This window comes from Triticum aestivum, chromosome 6D (genome assembly GCF_018294505.1).
Source record: "Triticum aestivum cultivar Chinese Spring chromosome 6D, IWGSC CS RefSeq v2.1, whole genome shotgun sequence".
Classification (NCBI taxonomy): domain Eukaryota; kingdom Viridiplantae; phylum Streptophyta; class Magnoliopsida; order Poales; family Poaceae; genus Triticum; species Triticum aestivum.
This window is the reverse complement of record NC_057811.1, coordinates 446,874,540-446,891,828: the sequence shown is the minus strand read 5'-3', so window position 1 is coordinate 446,891,828 and position 17,289 is coordinate 446,874,540. Positions and strand designations below refer to the sequence as shown.

At 45.4% G+C, this 17,289-nt stretch overlaps 1 pseudogene; it reads right to left on the bottom strand.

Moving 5' to 3' along the window:
- Positions 1-15,864: 15,864 nt before the first annotated feature.
- Positions 15,865-17,289, bottom strand: part of LOC123142674 (uncharacterized) — an 82,384-nt pseudogene continuing 80,959 nt past the window's right edge.

The following is a 17,289-nucleotide window of genomic DNA, read 5'->3' as shown; positions in this document are numbered from 1 at the left end:
ATAAATTATTTCAATCTGAGCTACGGTTAAATTTATATGGATTTTAGAAGTTTATATCATTTTCTGGATTTTCCTGATTTATTTTTAAACCAGAAAATGATTAATTGTGTCAGCATGACAGTCAACCGCGGCTGACCAGGTCAAACCTGACGTGTGGGGTCCACACGTCAGTGTCACAGTGTTAAATGGAGGTTTTTTTACTAATCTAATTAAAATTAGTGGCACTGGGCCTTAAGCTAATCACCTGGCAGGTCGGGCCCGCACGTCAGGCCCGCGAGGTCATCGCCGGCGACCTTTGGACGCGGCGGTGTCTGTGATTCAGGCCACGGGGGCGGCGGCTAAGGGCACCGGGGCGTAGCCCGGGCTCTCGCGCATCCAGGGGAGGCGACGGGAGGACGCGGGGTGGACGGAGCTCGCTGGAGCGGAGCTCGGGGTGGCGGCCGGGGCACGGCTTCGAACGGGAGCAGGCTACGAGGCACGGCAGGGGCTACGGCAAGCTTGTCAGGCTCTTGGGAGGTTGCTGAGCGCGGCCGGTGGCAAGCTCGAGTGCTTGCTACGGTGGCCGTGGCCACGGCGGCGACTTGGCCGGCGGCGAGGCGCTCGTGGTTGCGACGGGTAGCAGGGCTACGGCACGAAATCGAGCACGGGGAAGGAGGAGAAACAGAGGAGAGCTCACAGCGGTCTCGATGGCGTCGTGCGCGAGCTCGGGGGAGGCCTGGTGTAGCCGGAACGACGACGGCGATCTCGGGGGGCCGACGAAGAAGACGACGGCAGTGATGGCTCCACAGGGCTTCCGGCGTCTCGTGGCTTGACGGAGAGGTGGCAGGCGACGGCGCGGAGCTCGTGGAATCGACGGAGGGGCGAGGAAACGGCGGGGAGCGCGTCGGCGGTGAGCCGCGGCGACGGCAGCGCTTCGGCTGTCGCGGGAGAGGGCGACGGAGGCGGGGAGGAGGACGAGAGAGAGTGAGAGGGGCCCGGGGTGCGTCATGGCGACGTCCAGAGAGGCCAGAGCGTCGAGGGGGAGCGCAAGCAGGCAGGTGGCGTGGCGCCCATGCGCGCGGGCAGCGAGCGTGTGCCCCTCGTCATTCTGTCGTCGCTAGGAGGACGATGACTGGCTGTGGGGCCAGTGGGCCGCACAGTGCTGGGCCGGCTGGAGACGCCAGGTAAGTTTCTCCTTTTTTCTTATTTTGTTTCTGTTTTCTATTTCTGACATTTGTATTAACTTGGTTTTTGAACCAAACTAATTTTGTTTCTTCTGATAGGTTTTGCAGGGACTAAAAGGATTATTCCAAAGCCCCTCAACAAAAATCAGAATTATTGGAGCATATTTAAAATATATCAAATATGAATCCAATGCAAATAGATATTGAATTAATTCCAAATGCCCAAAATAAATATTTATGTGCTCCTAAAAATATTGGTTTGAATTTTACTTCTGGCCAATATTTTCAGAGAGAAACATGAGAATTTTCTTGGACCTATTTGGAGCAATTTTTATCTTGGTCATTTTCAAAAAGATTTCTGAGGCTTTCACATGTCCCCATTTCAGATTCATTTGAATTTTAAACATGATGCAAACATGAAGGCTAGCCTAGGTCATACCAGAACTAGGGATGTGACATTCCCTTATGCAAAAATAACTCTCCCGAAGGTTTCATTCCGTTTGGACTCTGTTTGATATTTCTTTTCTTCGAAACACTGAAACAAGTGAAAAAAACAAGAACTGGCATTGGGCTCTGGGTTAATAGGTTAGTCCCAGAAATAATATAAAAGTGTTTAATAAAGCCCATAAACATCGAAAACAGATAATATAGTAGCATGAATACTTCATAAATTATAGATACGTTGGAGACGTATCACAATAGTATCAAGTTTCCTCTCTATGTGCTTAAAGTTTTGAAGTTATGCTTGTTTTGCCTTCCTATGCTAGTTGATTATTGTTCCCGTAAGTTGTTCGCTCACAAAATCCTTATGCATAGGAAGTGGGTTAGACTTAAATGTGCTAGTCATATTCTTCATGATGCTCTCTTTATGTTTCAATTCTTATCTTTTATGTGAGCATCATTGAAATCATCATGCCTAGCTAGGGGCATTAAACGATAGCGCTTGTTGGGAGACAACCCAATTTTATTTTAGTTTCTTGCTTTTTGGTTCTGTTTAGGAATAAATAATCCATCTATCTTCTTATTACATGTGGTTTTATGCTTTAATTAGTTTTTGTGCCAAGTTAAACCTATAGGATCTTCTTGGATAATAGTTATTTGATCTTGCTGAAAATTCCAGAAACTTTCTGTTCACGAACACAATTGTTAAAAATTATCAGAAAGTGATATAATATTGATTCCAATTTCAGAAGATCAATAAACAAATTATTTAGGTCTTCCTATTTTGGCAGAAGTTTTAGAGTTCCAGAAGTTTGCGTTAGTTACAGATTACTACAGACTGTTCTGTTTTTGACAGATTCTGTTTTTAGTGTGTTGTTTGCTTATTTTGATGAATCTATGGCTAGTAAAATAGTTTATAAACCATACAGAAGTTGTAATACATTAAGTTTAACACCAATATAAATAAAGAACGAGTTCATTGCAGTACCATGAAGTGGTGTTTTGTTTTCTTTCGCTAACGGAGCTTACGAGATTTTCTGTTAAGTTTTGTGTTGTGAAGTTTTCAAGTTTTGGGTAAAGATTCGATGCACTATGGAATAAGGAGTGGTAAGAGCCTAAGCTTGGGGATGCCCAAGGCACCCCAAGGTAAATCCAAGGACACCAAAAAGCCAAAGCTTGGGGATGCCCCGAAAGGCATCCCCTCTTTCGTCCTCATCCATCGGTAAATTTACTTGGAGCTATATTTTCATTCACCACATGATATGTGTTTTTCTTGGAGCGTCATGTCATTTTGTTTTGTTTTGCTTTCTGTTTGAATAAAATACCAAGATCTGAAATTCTTAAATGGTAGAGAGTCTTCATAAAGTTGCATAATTATTCGACTACTCATTGATCTTCACTTATATCTTTCGGAGTAGTTTGTTATTGCTCGAGTGCTTCACTTATATCTTTTAGAGCACGGTGGTGGATTTATTTTGTAGAAATTATTGAACTCTCATGCTTCACTTATATTATTTTGAGAGTCTTAAACAGCATGGTAATTTGCTTAAATTGGGAGATTAATCCTAATGTGTTAGGTATTCAAGACTAGTAAAAAACTTTCTTATGAGTGTGTTGAATACTAAGAGAAGTTTGATGCTTGATGATTGCTTTGAGATATGGAGGTAGTGATATTAAAGTTTTGCTAGTTGAGTAGTTGTGAAATTGAGAAATACTTGTGTTAAAGTTTGCAAGTCCAGTAGCATGCACGTATGGTAAACGTTATGTAACAAATTTGAAACATGAGGTGTTCTTTGATTGTCTTCCTTATGAGTGGCGGTCGGGGACGAGCGATGGTCTTTTCCTACCAATCTATCCCCCTAGGAGCATGTGCGTAGTGCTTGGTTTTTGATGACTTGTGATTTTTGCAATAAGTATGTGAGTTCTTTATGACTAATGTTGAGTCCATGGATTATACGCACTCTTACCCTTCCATCATTCTAGCCTCTTCGGTACCGTGCATTGCCCTTTCTCACATTGAGAGTTGGTGCAAACTTCGCCGGTGCATCCAAACCCCGTGATATGATACGCTCTCTCACACATAAACCTCCTGATATCTTCCTCAACACAACCACCATACCTACCTATTATGGCATTTCCATAGCCATTCCGAGATAATTGCCATGCAACTTTCCACCGTTCCGTTTATCATGACATGTTCATCATTGTCATATTTGCTTTGCATGATCATGTAGTTGACATCGTATTTGTGGCAAAGCCACCGTTCATAATTTTTCATACATGTCACTCTTGATTCATTGCCTATCCCGGTATACCGCCGGAGGCATTCATATAGAGTCATACTTTGTTCTAGTATCGAGTTGTAATCGTTGAGTTGTAAATAAATAGAAGTGTGATGATCATCATCCATAGAGCATCGTCCCAATAAAAAAGGAGAAAGGCCAAAAAAAGGAAGGCCCAAAGAAAGAGAGAGCAAATAAAAAGGGACAATGCTACTATCGTTTTTTCCACACTTGTGCTTCAAAGTAGCACCATGATCTTCATGATAGAGAGTCTCTTGTTTTGTCACTTTCATATACTAGTGGGAATTTTTCATTATAGAACTTGGCTTGTATATTCCAACAATGGGCTTCCTCAAATGCCCTAGGTCTTCGTGAGCAAGCAAGTTGGATGCACACCCACTTAGTTTCTTTTGTTGAGCTTTAATGCATTTATAGCTCTAGTGCATCCGTTGCATGGCAATCCCTACTCCTTGCATTAACATCAATCGATGGGCATCTCTATAGCCCATTGATTAGCCGTGTTGATGTGAGACTTTCTCATTTTTTGTCTTCTCCACATAACCCCCATCATTATATTCTATTCCACCCATAGTGCTATATCCATGGCTCACGCTCATGTATTGCACGAAGGTTGAAAAAGTTCGAGATTACTAAAGTATGAAACAATTGCTTGGCTTGTCATCGGGGTCGTGCATGATGAGAGCATTCTTGTGTGACGAAAATGGAGCATGACTAAACTATATGATTTTGTAGGGATGAACTTTCTTTGGCCATGTTATTTTGAGAAGACATAATTGCTTAGTTAGTATGCTTGAAGTATTATTACTTTTATGTCAATATTAAACTTTTATCTTGATTCTTTCGGATCTGAATATTCATACCACAATTAAGAAGATTACATTGATAAATATGTTAGGTAGCATTTCACATCAAAATTTCTGTTTTTATCATTTACCTACTCGAGCACGAGCAGGAATTAAGCTTGGGGATGCTGATACGTCTCCAACGTATCTATAATTTTTGATTGTTCCATGCTATTAAATTATCTGTTTTGGATGTGTATGGGCTTTATTATACACTTTTATATTATTTTTGGGACAAACCTATTAATCCTGAGCCCAGAGCCCAATGCCAGTTTCTGTTTTTTGCCTATTTCAGTGTTTCGCAGAAAAGGAATATCGAACGGAGTCCAAACGGAATGAAACCTTTGGGAGAGTTATTTTTGGAATGGAAGCAATCCAGGAGGCTTGGAGTGCACGTCAGGGAATCAACGAGGAGAGCACGAGGCAGGGGGCGCGCCTACCCCCCTAGGCGCGCCCTCCACCCTCGCGGGCCCCTCGTGGCTCCCCTGACCGACTTCTTTCGCCTATATATATCCATATACCCTAAAAACCTTCAGGAATAGAATAGATCGGGAGTTCCGCCGCCGCAAGCCTCTGTAGCCACCAAAAACCAATCGGGACCCTGTTCCGGCACCCTGCCGGAGGGGGGGGACCCCCATCGGTGGCCATCTTCATCATCCCGGCGCTCTCCATGACGAGGAAGGAGTAGTTCACCCTCGGGGCTGAGGGTATGTACCAGTACCTATGTGTTTGATCTCTCTCTCGCGTTCTTGTGGTGATACGATCTTGATGTATCGCGAGCTTTGCTATTATAGTTGGATCTTATGTTCTTTCTCCCCCTCTACTCTCTTGTAATGGATTGAGTTTTCCCTTTGAAGCTATCTTATCGGATTGCCTCTTTAAGGATTTGAGAACACTTGATGTATGTCTTGTCGTGCTTATCTGTGGTGACAATGGGATATCACGTGATCCACTTGATGTATGTTTTGGTGATCAACTTGCGGGTTCCGCCCATGAACCTATGCATAGGGGTTGGCACACGTTTTCGTCTTGACTCTCCGGTAGAAACTTTGGGGCACTCTTTGAAGTACTTTGTGTTGGTTTGAATAGATGAATCTGAGATTGTGTGATGCATATCGTATAATCATACCCACGGATACTTGAGGTGACATTGGAGTATCTAGGTGACATTAGGGTTTTGGTTGATTTGTGTCTTAAGGTGTTATTCTAGTACGAACTCTATGATAGATCGACCAGAAAGGATAACTTTGAGGTGGTTTCGTACCCTACCATAATCTCTTCGTTTGTTCTCTGCTATTAATGACTTTGGAGTGACTCTTTGTTGCATGTTGAGGGATAGTTATATGATCCAATTATATTATTATTGTTGAGAGAACTTGCACTAGTGAAAGTATGAACCCTAGGCCTTGTTTCCAAGCATTGCAATACCGTCTGCGCCCACTTTTATCATTAGTTACCTTGCTGTTTTTATATTTTCTGATTACAAAAACCTATATCTACCATCCATATTGCACTTGTATCACCTTCTCTTCGCCGAACTAGTGCACCTATACAATTTACCATTGTATTGGGTGTGTTGGGGACACAAGAGACTCTTTGTTATTTGGTTGCAGGGTTGCTTGAGAGAGACCATCTTCATCCTACGCCTCCCACGGATTGATAAACCTTAGGTCATCCACTTGAGGGAAATTTGCTACTGTCCTACAAACCTCTGCACTTGGAGGCCCAACAACGTCTACAAGAAGATGGTTGTGTAGTAGACATCAGACAACACATGTCTATGGCTAGGAAACTTAACCATCTTTGATTAACGAGCTAGTTCTACTAGAGGCATACTAGGGACACTCTGTTTGTCTATGTATTCACACATGTACTTAGTTTTCGGTTAATACAATTCTAGCATGAACAATAAACATTTATCATGATATAAGCAAATAAATAATAACTTTATTATTGCCTCTAAGGCATATTTCCTGCAGTCTCCAACTTGCACTAGAGTCAATAACCTAGTTCACATCGCCATGTGATTTAACACCAATAGTTCACATCTTTATGTGATTAACACCCATAGTTCACATCGCCATGTGACCAACACTCAAAAAGGTTTACTAGAGACAATAATCTAGTTCACATCGCTAGGTGATTAACACCCAAGAGTAATAAGGTATGATCATGTTTTGCCTGTGAGAGAAATTCTAGTCTACGGGTCTACAACATTCAGATATGTATGTATTTTGCAAATTTCTGTGTCTACAATATTCTGCACGGGGCTACTCTAGCTAATTGCTCCCACTTTCAATATGTATCTAGATCGAGACTTAGAGTCATCTAGATCGGTGTCAAAGTTTGCACCGACGTAACTCTTGACGACGAACTCTTTGTCACCAAGCCTGAACGTGTTCCCACTATGCAGGTATTAGTACTAGTGCTAGTACTTAGGTTATAAAAAGGGGAACTACCTAACCGAAAATTACTCTACCTTTCCTCCTCATAAGTGCTTCTTCTTCGTCCGTCGTTGCCATGGCCCGTGAGCAGAGGTCTAGGTCGAGAACTACTCGTAACAAGGGAGCGGCAACCAAGGCTGCGGAAAAAAAGAGGGCTCGCCGCCACGCAGAGACCTCGAAAGATCTCTCACGGGCAGGTGATGGCTCCCAGGAGCGCCCTAGCCCCGGAGGCGAACATGCCGAGCCGGCGGAGCTGGAGTCGTTATCCCTCGACGACATGCCCGATCAGCTCAATAAGCACCTCAATAAGCAGAAGAAGTTCATCCAAGGCTTGATGGAGTTGCTGAAGGAGAGCCTCCACGACATGCCCGCTGAGCTCAATCAGAGGGGGAGTTGGCCGCCGGCTTGGTGATGCTGCTGAAGAAGAGCATTGCCTCGGAGAAGAAGGTGACCGGCGAAATCCGGCGACTTCAGGAGGACAATGCAAAGCTCTGCCACGAGATCGACCTGTTGAAGGAGAAGAAAGCCGGCTGGAAGAAGCTGCATGAGAATAGTAGTTCCTCGATGAAGATGTTGCAGGCCCTCGTCATGGAGCAGAAGGAGGAGTTGGCGAAGCTCCGCATCGAGCACCCGGCTGCTCTCAAGGTACGTAATGCGGCCGTGGAGCAGATGATGAAGGCTCGCGTCAAGAAATCCCGCGTCATGGACAGAATGAAGATGATGGCGGAGGAGACGCGCAAGGAGATGGAGGTCGTGGAGGCGATGAAGAAGCAGTTACGACTCCGCGGCGAATTAGATCATTTGGGGTGATAATCTTCCTTCTTCTTTTGCTGCTGTGTTTCATCTTTTGCTTCGGGTGTTTCGCCGCACGCGTCACGTTCTCTGCGAGGCATCAATAGAACAATGGTTTTTTTGAGGGAATGAATAGAACAATGCTGACAATGAGATGACTAGCAAATTAGATCATTTTTTATCGCCATATGGCACTGGGCTACCGTGTTTCGTGCTCCTCCGTCGCAGTACTACTCCAGTGGAAAACTTGAGTATACCGCACGGTTCTTTGCTCCTCCTCGATCAGGTCGTCGGCGCATTTATACGAGCAGTCAAATCACAAGGCCCCGCCTTCCAGCAGTAATAAGCCGTCAAATCACAAAGGCCCTCGTCTCTCGTGAAACCGACCAAGCTAGACTGCCCCGCCCTCTAGCCTTTTAAAAAATGTATACTTTTGTACAACAGTAGTATCGATGGATTGCGCCATGGAGCAAAATTTGAAATTACAAAAAAGGTGGTACATATAGAGAGCGCTCGTCGCCAAATTATGCATATAGTACTATTAAAAATGATGTGTCCCGTCAACTCATAGAACGAGGAGAAGCTTGCTCAGTACGCCATCTCCCCCACCCATAGGCACGGTGGCTCGCAGGATGAGGTGAAGCTTGCTTAGGCTGGTGCCAATGCATGGGTGCTTATATGAGGTGCTAAGCATATTAAATAACTTAGTAACTATACTCCCCAATGCATAGGTGCTTAGCTTATGGTTGCTAAGCTTGCTTTATTTAATGATTTAGCAACTAAAGTTCTTCATGTATTGGTGGGCTTCCTTTCTTTAAATGCTTTGCCTAGGTTCACGCGCTTAGCATTGTTTCTTCCTGGGGTCACCACACTCATCTCTCTCCTCTTAAATAACTTGCCACATCAGATTTTTTGCCTACATGGAAGGCTTAGCACATGTACAAGGTGGAGCATTGGGAGGAGTCTACTACTACTGTACGCCTTTACGCCCGCTCCCTCGCCCACGCGCGCAGTGGCTCGCAGCACGAGGAGAAAATTTTACTACTCCCTCCGTTTACTCCTCGTCCCTACTACGTACTTTGGTTAATACTCCCTCCATTTACTTATACAAGGCCACTATAAAAAAACACATTTTGCATCTATACAAGGCCACAAATAGTAATCGAGACAAAAGTTACTACTCCCTCCTTTCCAGTTTATGGCTCAATTTCAAAATCTCTCCAACCAAGGTAGACGGTGAGTGGTCGAATTAATTTCAACATTTGCACAAGTAATTAGTATGCTCGTTTTTCTCAAGAAGTTATGTTTACCGAGGCATTAATTAGAACGAATGCATGAATGACCACTAAATTTCCATGAACTTGTACATGCATTGGTTAGTTTCCTCTTGACACTGCTTGCGTCGGGTGATCTAACGCACCTCGAAATCCAACATGTAATAGTACTACTACTAGTATAGTAGAACTGAGACTTATCAAACGGAAAAACGAATGTTTTTTAGATGAGCCCTATAAACCCTAGTGGGTACGTACTCCGTAAAAAACAGATTTTTCCAAAACTAAGTCGCTCCCTTTCATGAATTCTGTAGTATACTTCTCCGTCGACGCTCCCTTTCATGAATTCTGTACTTCTTGTCGCCGACATGTGGGACATATAGCAACCGGGTCAACGTGTCAAGCACCAAATAACACTGCAGAACAGCAGGGGGGACACATGCTACCTCTTGAGCACTGCGTTGGATTTCCCCGGAGAGGAGAGGATGATGCAGCAAAGTAGCGTAAGTATTTCCCTCAGTTTTTGAGAACCAAGGTATCAATCCAGTAGGAGGCCACGCGCAAGTCCCTCGTACCTACACAAAGCGATAGCTCCTCGCAACCATCGCGATTAGGGGTTGTCAATCCCTTCACGGTCACTTACGAGAGTGAGATCTGGTAGAGATGATAGATAATATTTTTGGTATTTTTGATATAAAGATGCAAAGTAAAATAAAAGGCAAAAGTAAAAGCAAAGCAAATATAAAGTGATGGAAGATTGATATGATGAGAATAGACCCGGGGGCCATAGATTTCACTAGTGGCTTCTCTCAGGAGCATAAGTATTTCTACGGTGGCTGAACAAATTACTGTTGAGCAATTGACAGAATTGAGCATAGTTATGAGAATATCTTGGTATGATCATGTATATAGGCATCACGTCCAAGACAAGTAGACCGACTCCTGCCTGCATCTACTACTATTACTCCACTCATTGACCGCTATCCAGCATGCATCTAGAGTATTAAGTTAATGAAAACAGAGTAACGCCTTAAGCAAGATGACATGATTTAGAGGGATAAATTCATGTAATATGATATAAACCCCATCTTGTTATCCTCGATGGAAACAATACAATACGTGCCTTGCTGCCCCTTCTGTCACTAGGAAAGGACACCGCAAGATTGAACCCAAAGCTAAGCACTTCTCCCATTGCAAGAAAAACCAATCTAGTAGGCCAAACCAAACTGATAATTCGAAGAGACTTGCAAAGATAACCAATCATACATAAAAGAATTCAGAGAAGATTCAAATATTGTTCATAGATAAACTTGATCATAAACCCACAATTCATCGGTCTCAACAAACACACCGCAAAAAGAAGATTACATCGAATATATCTCCACGAGAGAGGGGGAGAACATTGTATTGAGATCCAAAAAGAGAGAAGAAGCCATCTAGCTACTAACTATGGACCCAAAGGTCTGACGTAAACTACTCACACTTCATCGGAGGGGCTATGGTGATGATGTAGAAGCCCTCCGTGGTGGATTCCCCTTCCGGCGGAGCTCCGGAACAGGCACCAAGATGGGATCTCGTGGATACAGAAAGTTGCGGCGGTGGAATTAGGTTTTTGGCTTCGTATCTGGTCGTTTGGGGGTACGTAGGTATATATAGGAGGAAGGAGTACGTCGGTGGAGCTTCGAGGGGCCCACGAGGCAGGGGGCGCGCCCTAGGGGGGGCGCACCCTCTCCACCCTCGTGACCGCCTCGTGGCTTTCTTGACGGAGGGTCCAAGTCTCCTGGATCTTATCTGATGAGCAAATCACGTTCCCGAAGGTTTCATTCCGTTTGGGCTCCGTTTGATATTCCGTTTCTTCGAAACACTGAAATAGGCAAAAAACAGCAATTCTGGGCTGGGCCTCCGGTTAATAGGTTAGTCCCAAAAGTAATATAAAAGTGGAAAATAAAGCCCAATATGGTCCAAAACAGTAGATAATATAGCGTGGAGCAATCAAAAATTATAGATACGTTGGAGACGTATCAACACACCCCACTCCTACCGGCCTAGTAGTAGTAATGAGCAATGAGACGTCAAATCACAATGCCGCACCTTCCCAGACGGACGAAGCACATCGCCTTGGTACATCATGACACGTGGGACCGCATGACAGGCCATGCTCCCCCGCCGATCGCTCGGTAAAATCACCTCATTTTTACTATACTTCCTCCGTATCGGTTTACTACATGGCATGCACGTCGTTCTAGGTTGAGAATTTAACTGGCTATATATGTGATAAACAGTACTCTAGCCTTTTAAAAAATGTATACTTTTGTACAGTAGTACTATCGATGGATTGCGCCATGGAGCAAAAATTGAAATTAAAAAAAGGTGGTACATATAGAGAGCGCTTGTCGCCAAATTATGCATATAGTACTATTAAAAATGCTAGTACGTGCTTAATTGGGGTGCTAAATTCTGTTAAACAAATACTAGTAGTATGTACATACTGAAGAGTTAAAGTAACGAGAAGAAACATAACATAGTTCTGCTGGGGGCTCAGCACAACACACCCCTCAAATTAAACTAAGCACACCTGAAATTAAACTATGCAACTAATCCAGTAGACACTGCATTAGAAGTTTAGAACCACCATGAGCAACAACACTGCCACCTTACTCGAAGTCCTCGTCCACGTCCTCGACTTCGTCCTTGTCCCTATTCCTCTTGGCCGATACTTCTTTGCTTGAACCGCACACTTGGTTGTTGCTCTTCATCCAACCCTTGTAGATATTGAAACAAAGGTAGCCATCCATTGCAGCGTAGTGGATGTGGTCTATATCTAGTACATTTCGCTGCCATGCATGCCGATGAAACGTGTAATGAGGTTTCTCCAGTTTATGGTACGAAGGCTGAACCATGGCTCCTGCCAGGGTCAGCATTGAAGGCTGACGAGAGGGCACCAGCTGATTCTTCTGGAGGTCGAAGGGGTTGCCTATAACGAGGCCTATCCGACGTAGGACTTCTTTGTCGTTACCAAAGTCTACAGTAACGAACTTGACTAGGTTGCTCTCGAGGATGTCCTTAAAATCCTGGCACTCAACATCGACATGGTATATGTGGTAGACCAAGCATAAGTCATGCACGCAAACCTGGATCACGACGGGCTTCTTCCTCTCTTCGTCCTTTAGATCCTTCTCTCGTCCCAGGACTGTGGTGTACTCAACATCTAGCCCAGAGACCCACTCATCATCTAAGTCTTCGAACATGCGTCTGAAGCGAGAAATGCATCCTTTCAGCGTCGCGGAAGAACGGGTGTAGATGACGTCGAACTCATCGCCGGTGATGGTTCTAACCTTGTACTCACCGCCGATCGGGGAGATTTGGGATGCCATGGATTTGGGAGGAGGGTTAGGATTAGTGGAACTGCCGTAATGTGAATGGACGGGACGACTAGGAGCGAACCGCCGTAGTATTGAAGGACGTGCAGGGACGAGTAGGAGGGAACTGCCAGCGTGCGAACGGAAGGGTAGTGGCTTTCCATTCTCCCATGATACGGGCTTCCGAGAGCCCTTGGATCTGAGATCGAACGGTTGCATGGCGTGATTCTAGACCTATGGGTGAATATCCTATCCTGGAGGGTTATTCTGCAAATTTTCAGCAACTTAGCATGCGACCGTTTGATCTCAGATCCAAGGGCTGCCAGCAGCCCGTATCGTGGCCGCGCCTACCACGACCGTCTCGTCGCTCGTGCGGTCGCGCCCTTGGTGATTTAACACGGTGCGTTAGGCTATCTGATGTTGGCATGTCATACATAGTCATCACTTAGTCACTCATACTACAACAAGGTTTTGGCTATAAGGTTGGCTATAAGTGTATTTAATTTTTTTACTTCTCTCTATCTCTTTCTTCGTACTCCCTCCGTCCCATAATATAAGAACGTTTTTGACACTAGTGTAGTGCCAAAAACGTTCTTATATTATGGGACATAGGGAGTACTAGTATTTATTGCATTTGCCAAGGAGTGACCTCTTCCAATGAAATGGTGTTGCTAAGTTTGCTTCATTTAATTAGCTATAGACTCAAAATTATCTTTTCACCTAGGTACACGCGCTTAGCACCGTTTCTTCCTTAGGTCACCAAACTAGTCTCTGTCTTCTTCATTAACTTGCCACATCAGACTTTATGCCTATGGGGCAAGCTTAAGCACCTGTAGGAGCAAGTAAGTACAATAGTGCGCTTTACATGGCATTTTTGCATATGTGGAGGAAAGAGAGGAAAGGAAAAAGTGGAGAAGTGGGCTCTCATGCAAGAGCCAGCCTCTACTACATGGTAGAGCATTGGGAGAGGCACCTGTATGGAGGTGGTCAGGAATCAGGAGACTCACGCCGGTTGTAGCGCCGCAGTTAAAATGATAATGGAAAGTCAAATCACAGGGACCCACCTGTCCAGTAGTAGCTCGCTGTCAAATCACACAACCCTACGTTTGCAGCAGCCTACTCCCTCGTCTTCTCGCGTCTCTGTCGAACCGACTAGGCGGAACTGCCCCGCCGCCTACCGCGCAGGAAAAGCCCCGCCCTCGACTTTTAAATAGTATACAGTATACTAATTTTGTATCCATGGATTGCGCCCGCGCCATGGAGCAGAGCGTCTAGAAAACGGCAGTACCCATGTACGGAGTATACAGCACGCCCGTCGCGTTCGCGTCGCACCCCAGACGGTCGGTCGGTCTGGCACGCTGCTCTCCGAATGGAACGCGCGTCATATTGCATTTGCACACACATGTGGGACGGAAATTGAGAACCGACCATAGGCACACTCCCCGGCCCCGCAAGTCGGGTGACTTAATAGAAGAGGGAGACGAGCGATAGTACTAGAGAAGTGTTGTACTACGTTGGTGCCTGGACGATCCCTGCAAGACACGGAAGATCAGTTCGTCCATGCATGTGACCAGACTCCAGCAAACACGCCTGGATTGGCTATCGTCTACATATCGTGCAGGGTGTGTTGTACATGGCTGTAGTTGTGGTGAGAAATCTAAAAAAGGTTTCTTGTCATCTCGTAAAATTAGGTGTCATGTGCTTCGGATCACTGCGATGGTTAAACAGCAACAACTGAGTTGGGCTAGTCACTGGGGGCACATGCACGAATAGTGACTACTCGGCTGCCATCTAGGTCAAGCTGGCTATGTTAATTAGGACATCTATCGACAGACCCCTTTTCTACGAGTTTATCTTTAATTTGAGCTTTGTTCCTCATCTAGTTTGTCCGTCGGGATTCATGTTGTGTCCTTTGGGCAGTGAGGTCATGATTTCTTGTCATGTGGCATTTTTTTCGTGTTATATGTTATAGTCCGGCGCTTCAGATCAAAATGACGACAACTGCACCTCCGGGCCACGTGCATGAAGACTTCTCGACAGTCATTGGCCCTGTTTGGATCATGGGGTTAGAGCTAGTTTGGGTTAGTTGGGGGCTCAAATAACCCAAAAGTATCCAAACAGGGAGGGTTAGAGTAGGTTAGTTCCATCTAACCCAACTATCCCGGTGGGGAGGTGCTTATTTGGGTTAGAGTGGGTTAGAAAATAACTCTAACTCTAACTGTGTTAGAGTATCCAAACAGGGCCATTGACGAGGTCAAGCCGGCTCCGGCAGACAAAAGAAAACTAGTACTACTCCACTATATAGGCAGGAGCCTCCGCGCTTGTTTGCTAGTGTTGCTCTCTTAACACTGTCTCGGCCTCTCCAGATCTAAACACGACAGCGGTGGCCACACACACACTCTCTCTCTCTCTCTCTCTCTCTCTCTCTCTCTCTCTCTCTCTCTCTCTCTTTCTGCTCACTTCTGGTCACAGATCCAGCCGGATCCTCTCCGCCGGGGAAGGTGAGAAGGTGCAACGTTCACGCGGTCGTCCCCGGCGACGGCTCTTACCCACTGCTGGGCGCGTCCCGATCAGCATGCCTTGCCGTTCTCTCCCAAGCACCGCTGGCGAGATAGGGCCACTACTAGAAAAAGGCCTACTAGTGGCGCACCAGTTTTGCCTACTAATGGCGCACTACTGGTGCGCCACTAGTACCATGCCACTAGTAATTAATACTAATGGCGCACCACAGGTGCACCATTAGTATACCAGATACTAATGGCGCACCAAGCAGTGCGCCATTAGTATAGCCCACGGTGCGCCATTACTATCTGACTTAGTAACGGCGCACCACATAGAAGTGCGCCATTAGTAACAATTTTTTTTCAAATATTTTTTCAGGTCCTAAACTAGCATTTAGATTTCAGCACATGACATCTAGGTAAAACACCAGCTGCTAGATAAAAAAGAACATGACACAAATTCTCAATAACCCCAAAGCCAAACCTTGGAAAACAACAATCATCATGATAAAACAGGCATCCAGTATGAACAATCGCAATTCTGTAACAAGTAACTACTGACTTCAAGCATGGCTTTTGTCTACAAAATTCATGCAACATGAGATTGCTTAGCATGCCATTGCAACCAGGATCTAGCCAAGCATGGTCACGGGGTAGAAGTATTTCGGATTACAAGATACCTAATACAAAAGGATTGCTCGTCTAATCTCTCAGGCTATAATCTCAATTTAGGGACTTCCTCCGATCAGCGGATCATCAATCCTTGCATCCCCTGCCCGCCATCTTCGGTCACCTTGCTAGCTTGGATCGTGTTGATAGCATTTGCAATGTTTCCCTGTAGCAGAATTTTAAGAGGAAACTGTATTAGTTGCTCGGTAAGCACCTATGAGTTCTCAAGGTCACTGTAGGAGTTGCATCTGACATTCATCAAGAAATTGGAATGCTATGCATGTTCCTACTGAACTAGTTTGCAGCTGAAAATTAGCTGCTGCAGTTCAAGGCGAGGTAGAGGCTTACCCTCCACACTCCAAGCTTTGAACGTAGACTCTGCCATTGTGGCATCCCGAAGGCCCTCGCAGTATGCCGGCTGAAATTACATACCAGACTAAGTATTAACCAAAAAGGAAAGGATACCAGACTAAGAATTTACTTTGGTGATCTATGATCGATCTTATATTTCTTTACAGAGGAGTATCTAATATAGTGATATTTGATTGCTAAACTAAATTCACATTTGGTGATATGATTGGAGAATGGCATGTTATATCATGTTCTGGCATGGAGAAAGCGATACATCGCCCAGAGAATCAAAATCATAAGCATTATGGCTCTCACGAGATTTTTCCACACGAACACAAGACCTAAGACGGAGATGTGAGCCGGAGGATAAAAGTACCTGATAGAGGTCAGATGACTTGACAAACACAATGATTGCTGCAGCAGCTTCTTCCTTCGCTGCACCAATTGCGTCGGCCTCATCAGACGAACCATCGAATGTAGCCAGGTACTTGTTCAGAAACTTAAAGTACGCCTTGGTCATGCTGACGATCATTATAACAAGAATGGGTTGCATCAGTATACAATCTTGCCATGTAGGTTAAAAAATGCAAGGAACTTGGAAGCAAAGGGCAATGCGTGCCGCACCCCTTCTAGTCTTTAAGAATCCTGGTGACGGCAAGGAACAGGTCCCTCTGCTCCGGCTTGCCGATGCCCCAGTAGGCGACAAAGGCGTCGATGTTCTTGAAGGTGGGCACGACGCAGTCGGCGGCCTTCCCAGCGGCAGCGAGCTCGAGCGCCTTCCTGTAGACCAAGGCCTTGCCGGAGAGGCCCGACAGCAGGTTGTACAGGCTGAACAGGCTCCAGGCGTCCACACATTGGCATCATCAGGAACCTTATACAACAATCCGATACAGGGAGGCACGGACGGTGCGAGGGTCGCCGCGGCGGCTTACACTTTGATGCGCAGCATGGGCTTCTCGCCCGGCTGCTGGGTGAGCTTGGCGCAGATGAGCCTGGCGATCTCCAGCGCCTCGTCCTCGGATCCGGCCTTGGTGACGAGGTTGCAGATGACGGTGAGGGAGCACTCGAGATCTGTGGCCGCTAATGGCGAGCGACGCGGGGTAAGCAAGGCGGAATTGAACAATACGATAGGGATGGGGGAGAAGAGGGG